General features: G+C 42.8%; 1 long non-coding RNA gene across 1 annotated transcript; it reads right to left on the bottom strand.

Moving 5' to 3' along the window:
- Positions 1 to 1,127: 1,127 nt before the first annotated feature.
- On the bottom strand, positions 1,128 to 3,788 carry LOC128603836 (uncharacterized). The gene is made up of 3 exons (XR_008385091.1): positions 2,930 to 3,788; positions 2,431 to 2,655; positions 1,128 to 2,084 (listed from the first exon to the last, which is right to left on the bottom strand). It is a non-coding gene; the product is annotated as an uncharacterized LOC128603836 (long non-coding RNA).
- Positions 3,789 to 13,621: the final 9,833 nt, after the last annotated feature.

The following is a 13,621-nucleotide window of genomic DNA, read 5'->3' as shown; positions in this document are numbered from 1 at the left end:
GATGCTGGTGACCTCAAGGTAACCACTTTTTGTACCTTTTTTAGTACGGATCCTTTACATGAAAAGGTGCATGTACTGTAACTTTAAAGGTACTTACAGTCCTAGTATGTACCTTAAATCTAGATCCAGGTTAGAAGGTGAAATATTAAAAGCTAATAAAGATACACGACTACAACAACAAGGAAAGGTACAGTTTAGTACCCTTTTATAGTGAGAGTGTTTTCGATCACAAAGCTCATCGCCTCAGCTTGTGCTTATTTGTGCTTGTAGAAGTCTGACAGCTAGAACCCTCGATCAGCTCCGTATCGCCGTCTTCCTCTTTCATCCTCCCTCCGTCCTCGGTGACATCGGCGCACTGCCTGTAAGACGTCGAGAACCAGAAATCAACCATGACAAAACAAACGGCCATGTCACTCCGACCTCAGCATGAGACGCTACGGCAGTTATCCGAGCTGCGTTCCATCAGGTAATGAGGAGAATGAGAGAGAGCGTGGATTAGACCTCATATCCGGGTTCTGTGTGACATTTTTATTGGAAATTTTATTGCATTTTTGCAGTAAAAAGTGTCTCCTCCAGACTTTTTATTCATGTCTCGTTTAATGCTTGACATTTACAAAGTGACCGAAAATGCAGCTCTTAAATGAGTTGTTTCTACACCAGGTCAGACATTAAACACATTCATTGTGAAACGGTTATTAAAAAGTGGTTCCTCTGATGGATTCACTTGGTTAAAGAACAGTTTGAAAGTTCTTAACAGTTTTGCATTAAATGGTTCTTTTTTTCGTCAAAAAAATAATTGTTACAGGGCTCCTGTTTTAAACGCCACGCGTTGAAGAGGATCTTTTGACGACTTTAAGTACGCTCTAGAAGGAAAAAAAAAAAGCTACCGTTGAGAGGTCATACGTTTACATACGACTTGTAGAATCTGTAAAATGATTAACAATTAATTAAAAATACATCATTAATAAGAGGGATAATAAAAAATTGCATGTGGTTTATTTTATTTTTTTAATTTAGTACCGCCCTGAATAAGCTATTTCACATAACAGATGTTTACGTGTAGTCCACAAGATACAATAATAACTGAATTTACAGAAATTGTCACGGTTTGGAGGCGGAGACGGAGGCAAGTGCAGATTTTCAGTTTTAATGAATACCAAAAACAAAGCACAAAACAAGAACTATGAAGAGTAAGCAAAACACTAAGGCAAGAATAAAACCTTAACGAAGACAAAGACAAAGTCCCTTTTGGATTATCCATGACAGAACCCCCCCCCCCTCCACCTTAACGCGCAGCTCCCAGTGCGCGTACTAAGTCTGGGAGGGGGTCCTGGATACCCAGACCAGAGGTCCCCAAGTGTTTCAAAGTTCCCTTGAATGTCATCTCTCACAGGACCATAAAGAGGACACTTGGCGTGTTCACTGGGGTACGGACATGGGATGGTCTCTTCCGTACTGCAGAGAGATGATACACTATCCCCAGACTGGCTTGGGCGTGGAGAGACCCCAAGGGGGAAGCGACGCTCTCTGCGAGAACAGAGGGAAGAGGGAAGTTCTCAGTGAGGCCAGAGGGAGGAGCGACGTCCTCCACGAAGCCAGAGGGAGGAGCGACGTCCTCCACGAAGCCAGAGGGAGTAGCGACGTCCTCCACGAAGCCAGAGGGAGGAGCGACGTCCTCCACGAAGCCAGAGGGAGGAGCGACGTCCTCAGCAGAGCAGGGAAGTATAGAGGAGCTCTTGGCTGCCCCGGGTGGCGGAGCAATGTCTTCAGCTGAACTGGGATGTTGAGCGGCGTCCTCAGATGAGCAGGGAAGCTGAACTAAGTTTTCCGTCGACCCGGCAGGCTGGACGAAATCCGCAGTGAGCGAGGGTGGGAGATGGTTCCAGCCTGGTTGGAAGGCTCCTCCTTGACATACCTTATGATGGAGTACACCATGTCGAGCCACTCCCGGTTTGCTTGAATTAGAGAAAATTTTCCCTGCTTCTCCCACCTCGGCTTTTCCCTTTCATGTAGGGCCTCGTGGACTCTGTCACGTTCTGTCACGGTTTGGAGGCGGAGACGGATGCAAGTGCAGAGTTTCAGTTCTATCGAATACCAAAACAAACCACAAAACAAGAACTATGAACAGGAAGCAAAACACTAAGGCAAGAATAAAACATTAACGAAGACCATGAAAACAAAGACAGGCGTGACAGCAATGAAAGACAAACGCAAGACTAAGAGCACAGTGCAAACTGTGATTATATATACACACACAGGTGCTCGTTAAGTGAAATGAGAATCAGGTGCAGGTGGTCATGTGGTGATGCTGTGTGGTGTAGTGGCTGCTGGGAACTGTAGTCCGGAGTCCCTTCCGGGATATCCATGACACAAATGAACCAGTTCAAAAGTTCACACTCACGCTCGATTCTTAATCCCGTGTGTCGTTACCTGGATGATCAGCGACTGTTTATATGTTCTGTAAGAGTTGTTCACGAGTCCCTTGTTTGTCCTGAGCAGTTAAACTGCCCACTGTTCTTCAGACAAATCCTCCAGGTCCTGCACGTTCTTTACTTTTCCAGCATCTTCCGCATATTTGACCCCTTTCCAACAGTGACTATATGACGTTGAGATCCATCTTTTCACACCGAGGACAACTGAGGGACTCGTACACGACTATTAAAAAAGGTGCAAACGTTCACTGATGCTCAAGAAGGCAACACGATACATTAAGAGCCAGGGGGGTGTAAACTTTTGAACAGGATGACTGGTGTAAATTGTTAGTATTTTGTTTAAAGATCTTTTTTCAGTGCTGCCCTTCGGAAGCTACATAAAATATTTACATGTTTACTTGAAGACAAAATGATAATTTATACCGTTCATCCTGTTCAAAAGTTTACACCCCCCTTCTGTTGAAACTGTAAAAAAAAAGTTTCAGGTAGAACCCTACATAGAGAGTCTTTGGGAAATTGGATCCTCCAGGTTTCATTGACTAGTTCTTTAGCTTGTCTCTCTGGAAGACCTAATGGTTGCGTGTAGAACCCCACAACAAAGTGCATCCCGTTCAAAGAGAATACCACGTAGAACTGCTTTAGGATAATAACGACCCCTTTTAGAAAAAACACGTTTCACTCTAGAACTCCTCTAGGGTTTTCAAATCGTAGCGGGTTTCCCTTTCACACAGGGTACGGAGTAGGGGTTTCTTCAGAGGTTCTATGGAGAGAAAGTTTTTTTTGCTTCCTGAAATGATTCTACTTGAGACTCTCTTTGAAAGTGAAACCTTCTGAAGGTTTCGAAATAAAACCTTCCGGGGTTCCTTAAAAGGGACAAACTGAAGTAACCTTTTAGATTATATATTTAACCCATGTTTCTAATAGTGCATCAAGGAACCCGTGAAGATCCTTTTCGTTCTTGGATTTTAGCCTTTGAATAAGGTTAATAGTACTCTACGGTTGCGTCGCATCAAAGGTTTTAAGTGGATCGCCTTATAAAGGGGAACCTTCTCTAATATAGCTGTTCCTAGAACATTTTTGGTCGGGTTCCACGTTGAACTATTAAGGGTTCCTACAAGAGTGACAAACCAAAGAAAGCTTTAAGGTGCTAGATGAAGTATTGAACTGGCGAGAACAATGTTGAGAATGTAGCTCTCTCAGATGTACAATAAAATTCTTGGCTGCATTGCGCCATCGGCCTGCTGAATCCCCCAGTGTGTTCCCCACCCGAGCGTTTCTATAAACGGTGGACAGCGGCGGTGTTTGTGCCGTCCCGGTTCTCCCAACACAACGTCGCCTCTGTGTGCGTGCGCTGCTCGGCAGATGTTGCCTTGTTTGTGAAAGCGCTATGGCAACATCACAACAAACGGCCTATGCAGATGAGCCAATAAGGCCTGCGCCATTCTTCCACTCAAATCACCTATTTTTTTTATTATTATTATTATTTTTTATTTATAAAACCACACAGCAACACGTTCACACAGCTCCATCTCACACCAGCTGTAGGACTAATGCTAAAGATTTAATTTATACAGTGTAAGATGTGCATGTGCAACAATTTGTTTGGTGTTTTAAGTGGACTGTGCATGAACTGGTCATATCAGGGTCGTCAAAACACAGCAAAAATAGCAGCGAAATGAAATGGCACTCCAGAGCACACAAATATTTCATTTCACAATTTTCTAACTCGGCTAACACTTATCTGAAGTGATGTGGCGGTCTTGCGCAACTCCCCACAGCATGGTGTTTATGGGATTTTGAACTCATGACCTTCTGATCAGTTAAAAACATAACCAATGAGCTGCCACGTCTCCCCGTCTGCCTTTATGAGAATTTGATGGTTAAAGTTTACACCTACTTCTTAAAAGTAAGCTTGAAGTAAGGTCTCAGTCAATCCTACTGTGACCTTAACCTCAACATTGATTGCTTATCCTCAGGCAATACCACAGCCCGGTTCACTTCTCAATTCTGATTGGTCAGATTTTTAATAGCAGCGGTCTTTCTGGCTTTAACTCAAATCATAGGTTTATATCAATCGTTTCCAAAGAAACATCTCGTTCACATGGACGTGAAAGGAGTCTCCGGTGTCAGCGCTTTGTAACAGTCAGAAATAACGCCGTAAAAGGTTGCCAAAATGGGAAGGGAAAGTCTTCATAACAACCTTCGAAGGAAAAGAAATGACCGTTTATAGCTACTATAGTATAAGCGATAACAAATGAGCTTGTTCTGCTTAAGATTAAACGCAGCTATAAATTGATCAAACGTATGATGCGTTCCGTAATTAGTAAAAAATTGTTTATTGGCAGATCGCTATGGTATTAGATGGGGGGGGAACCCACTTAACGTATGTTTACACAGACGCCAGTCGCTGTACTATGAAGTCGCCAGTAGGTGTTCCGTTCATACTAGGGTGGTCACGATGCCATAAACACATCTCACGATACTATACCAGCTGAAGTGTCACGATACCAAGTACAAACTGAATTTTCCTCTGAATCCGGTCTCTTTGTCACAGTATGTGTGAACGTACCTTTAGGGATGCGCTGCTATTGGGGGAAAAAAATTAGCTTCCTGGTGGTAACAGTAATTCCACTTCATGTCTCTCTCTCTCTCTCTCTCGGTTAAATCCTCACTCACCTTCAGATTTCTGTATTTGGATTTGCTTGAGCAGCTTATTCGGATTTTTAAACCGCGATCTGAAAATAAAGCTTGGCATAAAAGCGAGGGTTGAGAGGATGATACCCGTCTCCTCTCACACAGGTTTGGATCGTTTGATACATTTCCCATATTTTCCACACGTCCATTGCAGATACATACAGATTTACCATGCACATGTGGTAGGTTCCCGAGAAGATTCTGCATTCAAGTCAGCGTAGAGGCAATCAAAGCCTCGGTTTCTTCCTCCCAGTGCTCTGTTTCTTAAATGAACATCAAACATTAGAGACGACACCTATTTTGAGTTAAACTAAAGCTATGGGATGTAATTCTGAACCAAAAAAGTGAATTTTAGTTATCCTTCCACGCTCTTTTACACTCCAACCTGCAGGATGTGGCTCTGTTCCCATAAATCTGGTTTATATGACTAATCTCTGAAATGTAAAAAATAAATGTACAACTACAGCACAAAGAAACCATGTCCTCAGTAAGGGGAAAGAAATAGCACATGGTTTCATGTTAAATCAATTGTGGGGTGTTTTTTTTTTTTGTTGTTGTTCTTCCTTTCTTAAAACCCTCTAACGCCGCTTCTTCCATGTGTGAATGTATTTTTTTTTTTGGCGTGAGATTACAAAGGCGATTATGGTAATCACGTTAGGACGCGGGGTGTGTGGAGATATGGTGGAGATTCGGTGCTCTTGATGCTGTACAACACATTCCCACTTTTTTTTTCTCTCTCTCTCTCTCTTAATCTGCTTAATTAGTATCTAGATCGCTGAAGCGATCGCTGGGAAAACCGGAGCACGATCAGCATGTCGTGAATACAGGGACTTACTTGGAAAGCAACTAAACATTTGGGGTTCTGGCGATTAGGGGTGTAACGATACACAGAATGAAAGGGGTGGCGTCTCGATATGACAGATTTACAATACAGCGACAATACCATGTGCCTGAATATGTGCCTTAGGGTTCCATTGTCAATGGATTTAAACATTCAACATTATAAATCTACCATAATTCAACATGGCAACATGGCATAGCTTTCGTCGGTGTGACTCACGTGTATGTGTGTGTGTGTGTATATATATATATATATAATATAGTAAAAGGAGCATGGAATTGAATACTCTTTAACGAGCATTCAATAATTTATTTATTCATGAAGCCCTTATGTGAGCCAAATGAATCATTTTAATGCCCTTAAACTAAATTAATACTAAATATCAGTCTGTACAGGATTTCTCAGAGTTTTTATTTATTTATTTATTTATTTAATAGAATAATTAAGAGAATTTATTTATTTAAATTCGCGATTGTTTTGTGCTTTTTTTTTTTTTTTTTTTTTTTTTTGGTTTACTTTTCCTTGATTTTGTATTCATTTCCGCGATCTCAAAATGGCTACATCCCGGAGGGACTGAAATTTGTATCTCTAACAGTGTTATGAGGTGTCATGTATTCGTACTACAACTACAACCGCGATGTAATTTTTGTAAGATAAAGATTAAAAAAATGTCAGTCTAATTGTCCAGCGACGCATCGAGACAGATTTATTCAATGCTCATGAATGTGATATAAAGGTTTTAAGTAGGTCTTGTTTAAAACACTGTGTCCTGTAAAATGAATTTCATTTTTAATATGTAACGTCGCTGCAAATTTAAATAAATAAATAAATAATATATATATATTTTTTTGGATATTTAAATTGAAAAACTTAATCTACACTTTTGGAAAGAATTAGACTATTTTTAGCCTGAGCACACCATTTTCTCCAGTCGTTTCTCCCCTACTTGTGGTTTTATCCAAAATTAGATGCCAGTGATATTTAAAGGCATCATTCAGGAAGCACCATCGCTAGGATATAAAGAATGATGCTGTATTTATACAGTAGATCTGCACTCATCTGTAAATGGTGTCATTTTGTCCAGGCTGGATAAATAGCTCACGTCTGATGGTGTACTGAAGGTTAGTCATCCGAGGGCGATGGCTGACGTCAACTTTATAGTCCTGGTCTGGTGAATAAACAGAAGTCGGGGTGTGTGAGGAGTCGGGACAGAGGGATTTATTCCCACCAGTTAGAGATTCGGATCGTGTGATGCTGAGATCTGATAACGGGTGAAAAACCCTGTGTGTATTTATACATAGACTACAGTTTCTACCTCGGATTCGTGAGTCAGGCTTGGCAGATCTGTAAGTCCTGTTTGTAAGTAATCATAAAGGATGTCCTGTGTTTATCCCAGGCTTTCCGATTGTACACCAGTATAGTGTAATGATTTATAATCTCGTGTCACCCAGAGGAAAATGGGCTCCCGTGAGAGGTCGGTTCCTCTCCAAGTTTCTTCCTCGTGTCGTCTCAGAGGTTTTCCTCATCACCGTTACCTCTGGCTGGATCCTTCGCGCATTAAATCTACAACTGAAATTTCTGCAAAGCCGCTTTGTTACGATGTGTGTTGTTAAAAGTGAAATACGAATGAAATCAAACTGAATTAAAGCATCGATTGAATGAATGTAAATATGTAAATGTCACGTGTGTTTCTCACGTGTGTATCTGTTCCGTTTATTTCTCAGTACGTGGTGGAATTTTCTGAAATTCAGTTTAGAATTCGAAGATGAGGTGGTGTGTGTGTGTGTGTGTGTGTGTGTGTGTGTGTGTGTGTGTGTTCATCCTTACACTAAGCACTCTCCCTACTTCTGCTTCTCCACCCCCTTTTTCACCACAGGCGAAAAACAAGAAAAGTCTTTGCTTACTTTGATTCTAAAAGAAGACAGAGGGAAGAGAGAGAGGGGGAGAAAGGAGAGAGAGAAACAGGGGAGAGAGAGACGGGGAGAGAGACGGGGAGAGAGAGAGATGGGAGAGAGAGAGATGGGGGAGAGAGAGAGAGAAAGACGGGAGAAAGAGAGACGGGAGGGAGAGAGAGAGACAGGAGAGAGATAGACGGGAGAGAGAGACATAAGAGAGAGAGAAACGGGGAAAGAGAGAAAGAAAGAGAGAGATGGGAGACAGAGAGACAGGAGTGAGACAGGAGACAGATGGGAGAGAGAGAGAGAGAGACGGAAGAGACAGATGGGAGAGAGAAGAGAGAGAGAGCGATGAGAGAGAGAGAGACAGGAGGGAAAGAGACAGGGAGAGAGAGAGACAGACGGGAGGGAGAGAGGCAGGAGGGAGGGAGAGAGAGAGAGAGAGAGAGACGGGAAGGGGAGAGAGAGAGACAGGAGAGACATAGACGGGAGAGAGAAAGGAGAGAGAGACGGGGAGAGAGAAACAGGGGAGAGAGAGACGGGGGAGAGAGAGATGGGAGAGAGAGAGGAGAGACATAGACGGGAGAGAGAAAGGAGAGAGAGAGATGGGGAGAGCGAGACGGGGAGAGAGAGACAGGAGGGAGGGAGGGAGAGAGAGAGAGAGAGAGAGACGGGAAGGGGAGAGAGAGAGACAGGAGAGACATAGACGGGAGAGAGAAAGGAGAGAGAGACGGGGAGAGAGAAACAGGGGAGAGAGAGACGGGGGAGAGAGAGATGGGAGAGAGAGAGAGAAAGACGGGAGAAAGAGAGACGGGAGGGAGAGAGAGAGACAGGAGAGAGATAGACGGGAGAGAGAGACATAAGAGAGAGAGAGAAACGGGGAAAGAGAGAAAGAAAGAGAGAGATGGGAGACAGAGAGACAGGAGTGAGACAGGAGACAGATGGGAGAGAGAGAGAGACGGAAGAGACAGATGGGAGAGAGAAGAGAGAGAGCGATGAGAGAGAGAGAGACGGGAGGGAAAGAGACAGGGAGAGAGAGAGACAGACGGGAGGGAGAGAGGCAGGAGGGAGGGAGAGAGAGAGAGAGAGACGGGAAGGGGAGAGAGAGAGACAGGAGAGACATAGACGGGAGAGAGAAAGGAGAGAGAGACGGGGAGAGAGAAACAGGGGAGAGAGAGACGGGGGAGAGAGAGATGGGAGAGAGAGAGGAGAGACATAGACGGGAGAGAGAAAGGAGAGAGAGAGATGGGGAGAGCGAGACGGGGAGAGAGAGACAGGAGGGAGGGAGAGAGAGAGAGAAAGAAAGAAAGAGAGAGATGGAAGAGAGAGAGAGACGGGAGGGGGAGAGAGAGAGACAGGAGAGACATAGACGGGAGAGAGAAAGGAGAGAGAGAGACGGGGAGAGAGAGAGATAGGAGGGGGAGAGAGAGACAGGAGGGAGAGAGAGAGACAGGAGGGAGAGAGACAGGAGGGAGGGAGAGAGAGAAAGAAAGAGAGAGATGAGAGAGAGACAGGAGAGGGAGAGACAGGAGAGACATGGATGGGAGAGAGAGAAACGGGGAGAGAGAGAAACGGGGAGAGAGAGAAACGGGGAGAGAGAGAAAGTAAGAGAGAGATGGGAGAGAGAGAGAGACAGGAAGGGGGGAGAGAGACAGGAGAGACATGGACGGGAGAGAGAGAGAGAGAGAGAGAGAGAGAGACGGGGAGAGAGAGAAAGTAAGAGAGAGAGATGGGAGAGAGAGAGACAGGAGAGAGACAGATGGGAGAGAGAAGAGAGAGGGAGCGATGATAGAGAGAGAGAGATGGGAGAGAGAGAAACGGGAGGGAGAGAGACTGGGGAGAGAGAGACAGGAGGGAGGGAGAGAGAGAAAGAAGGAGAGAGATGAGAGAGAGACAGGAGAGAGACAGGACACAGATGGGAGAGATAGAAAGACGGGAGAGACAGATGGGAGAGAGAAGAGAGAGAGAGACGGGAGGGAGAGAGAAAGAAAGAGTGATGAGAGAGACGGGAGACAGATGGGAGAGAGATGTGAGCGAGAGAGAGACGGGAGAGAGAGAGATGGGGGAGAGAGAGAGAGAGAGAGAGAGAAAGAGAAATCTGAAATCTGTTCTCACAATCTCTTTTTCCCCCATGGGTAAAGCAGTGTGTTCTACTGTACATTATGCACATCATATCATACTGGAAGACTGAAATGTGTTCCAGTGCACATCATAACACATAAAAGAAAACAATAAAAACAACCTCAGAGTTTTCTGGTGTTTTCCATGAACTGGCCTGGATTTCTATTTCAAATTCTATATTAACTCTACATACACCGAGGTCTGTCTTCAGTGCTAGCTATTTCTCCGTGTGATCATTACACGCAAGGGCTTGATTTAATCGGGTCAGAAATACTGTCAGAAACGACCTGTAAATGTCAAGTAAAAGGTGACAGTACAGCGTTGCTCCCATTGGCTGTCCTCGGCGTCACGGGTACTCAAACACGGTGACGGAATGACTGTTCTACAGCTGCTAGGACGTAAGTGACAATGTATAAAAAATAAATAATTTTATCGTGGATGTTAAAAAACGTGAAATGTAACTATAAACGGATAAAAAGTGGCAAATTGTTCTCGTGTAAGATCAATAAGACTTTATAAAGTACAGGAAGTGCTGTTACTGGAAAACAAACTTCCACATGGTAACAGTTTTTCATTCCTAACAGCTGAACTGCACCTCACTGCATGTTTACGCTGCGAAAATCTGTTCCTCGTCCATATTTACCCGGCTCCGCCAAGAAACGATCTTTTATGACGGTTAGCATCAACACAATTACTGCAGTTATTTGTGATATTTAAAGGCGTCCTGGCGCATCACGCATTATAAGACCAGCACCACCGTCGGTGTGACTAGGACGTAAAGTATGACACTGGATGATGAATAAGATCAAACAGCATTATTTTTAGATCTGTAAACGGTGTAACGTGTGACGCTGTAGCGATGGTTAATCATCCGAGGGCGATGGTTGTTATTTAGTGACATTCACCCTGAATTTGTCCCCGTCGCGCCACACACACTCTCCCATACAACCCATCTGTCCATTCTTGCTGTTCTCATTAACCCTCACTATGTCTGGTTATAGCTTTCACTCGTTTCCTGATTGATTCTCTCCGTTCGTCGGGTATTATTTACACTCTTGGATCGTCCTCCTACACGTTTCCTTGCATTAGTAATCCTTTATTTTCTTCTTCTTCTTCTTCTTCTTCTTCTTAGTTTCTTGTGTTTCGAATTCTCTGCTTCTCACCCAGACGTTCTGTTCTGTCGTGTTGTTTTTTTTTTTTCTTTCTTTCATTTCTTGTTTGTTTTTGTTCCTGGCAACCTGTGTTTTGTCTCTTGCCGGGGGTGTATTGGCTATGATTTTTAAAAGAAAACAAACAAAAGCAAAATCAGCCTGCTTTTATTTTTCGATTTCTTTTGAAGTTAATTTGATGATACTTTTTTTTTTTTGGGGGGGGGGGGGGGGGTCTCTTTCATTATGTCATGTTATAAATAATTCAAAGTGTCAACAAAGACTTGACTGATATTTTTTTTTAAACACGTGACAGACATAATTCAAGGTGAAACAAGACAACACACACACACACACACACACACACATGCACTGAGCTGTCATGTCTGATTATGTAAATGCCATGTCGGATGTGGTCAGACTGCCTCTATAAATCGGAGGTAAAAACGCTGAAGGTAAATATTCTGAACTCGTTATAATGTTTACGTTATGAAAGATTTAGGAAAATGTCAAACTTGTGACCAGATAGTCCACTGTCAAACACTCAACTTCTCGGAGTGTGTGTGTGTGTGTGTGTGTTGGACACTCAGAGATGTTTATTTTCAATTTATGGAAGGAGTCTCCGGTTCCAGCACTTTGTAACAAGTCGGTAAGTTTCCCAACACAGATGTTATCGATATAGCTATAAATATGCATAAACTCACAATAGTCCCTCTCTCTTGAAGTTAATTAGACAAAACACACACACACACACACACACACACACACACACACACACAGCTTGTCGTTCCTATAGGTTCACTGCCTCGTTCTCTTCTGAAAACAATGCCGACGACCAATCTGACACTTTTATCCGGTCGTGCACTTTACACTTACAAATTAATTCCACTGAAAGCACGTACTCGTAAAACACACGTTTTTTTATAACGCGATAAATGTTTAGGGTGACTTTAAAAGGGGAAAGTGCCATTAGGATTGTCTGCTTTCAAATCACGTGGAACATTGAATATTTGGTAAGAGTAGAGTACTCTCATCTCAGAGATGCTTATGTATTAAGACTTTTGTCAACACACACACACACACACACGATAGCACTTCAAAGGGGTCGACTGCATGAATATTAGACGATTTGGATTTTCACTCGATCAAACACGTGGACACACACACACACACACACACACACACACATATAGAAACAAGTACAAACATCCACACTGTTTGGATATGACTCAATATGAAATTACAAATTCTAATCTGGACTGTTCTTCGTTGTAGATAGCGTGTGTGTGCGTGTGTGTGTGTGTGTGTGTGTGTGTGTGTGTCCCAGGCACGACACACACCGATGTTCAACATTTGCGACGGTATGTGCATCATGCTGCTGCCCCCCTTGGAACAGGAGGGGTGACAAAACACACTTCTTACACAACCTTTTCCATATGTGTTCGAGTTGGCTCGGCTCTAACTGCGCTGCTGCATATGTGAGACATTAGCTGTTGGCCACGAGTTGAACCATCTGATCCAAACAGTTGGGGAATAATGGCTTTTAAAACACCTCGAAAGAAACTAAGGCTCGTTAGAGTTTAAAAATGGTGAAAGTCGCCAATGAGGCATAACCACGAGCCTGGATAAATCACTCTGATTCAACAAAAAAAAAAAAAAAGAAAAAAAAAAACGAATTTACCTCCAGAAATCAAAGGAAACCTTTTCATTGGAGAGTTCTCAGAGCACTTGGGCGGCCATTTTAGGTCAGGATGCTTTTTTTTATGCGTGTGAGTGTGTTTTTTTTGTTTGTTTGTTTGCAGGACATAAATTTATAACTTGTATAAATATATTCCCAATGTTTGAATATTAGGCACGTTTATTATTCCCTATAGACATTAGAGCGTTCCGTTCCAGTCGTGAAACCCAAACTGGACACTTTCTACCACAGTGCTGTTAAATACTCAAATCTGATTGGTCGGAAGGTGGTGATAAATTTTCCCTCCGACAGCTGTAATACAAACCGCAGGTTTATAATAATGTGCATGTTCTTAATACGTTGTTATTATTTCTATAGTAACAGCTAACACGGGGAATTATACAGTGTTGCTTCATATAAACAAATTTATTTTTAACTGTATTTTCTCTTCTTTTTTTTTTCTCTGCGATGTTTGTTTAGTATTTTTGGAAGGAGTCTCCAGTGTCAGTGCTTCGAAACGTTCAGAGATACAGTAACGCTGCATCTTCATGTTTTCTGACACAGGACTTTATATATTCATGGACTGACAAGCTAATTATTTTTTCTTATGAATTTTTTTTTTTTTTTTTTTGGTGAGGGAATGACGGTTTGCAGTGGTATAAGGAGAATAAAACACTTCTGTGCTGTTCTAGGAAATGAATCCACACTGGGGTAATAACAGTGACTCCAACCCATGTAGTTGATTATTTTCTCATAACAGCACACCTCCAAGTGTCTGTTTTATTATCCCTTACTTATTACTCAACTGTTCA

The sequence above is a fragment of the Ictalurus furcatus genome, chromosome 28 (genome assembly GCF_023375685.1).
Source record: "Ictalurus furcatus strain D&B chromosome 28, Billie_1.0, whole genome shotgun sequence".
Taxonomy (NCBI): domain Eukaryota; kingdom Metazoa; phylum Chordata; class Actinopteri; order Siluriformes; family Ictaluridae; genus Ictalurus; species Ictalurus furcatus.
Note: the sequence above shows the minus strand (reverse complement) of the source record. Positions and strands in the feature narration are given on the sequence as shown.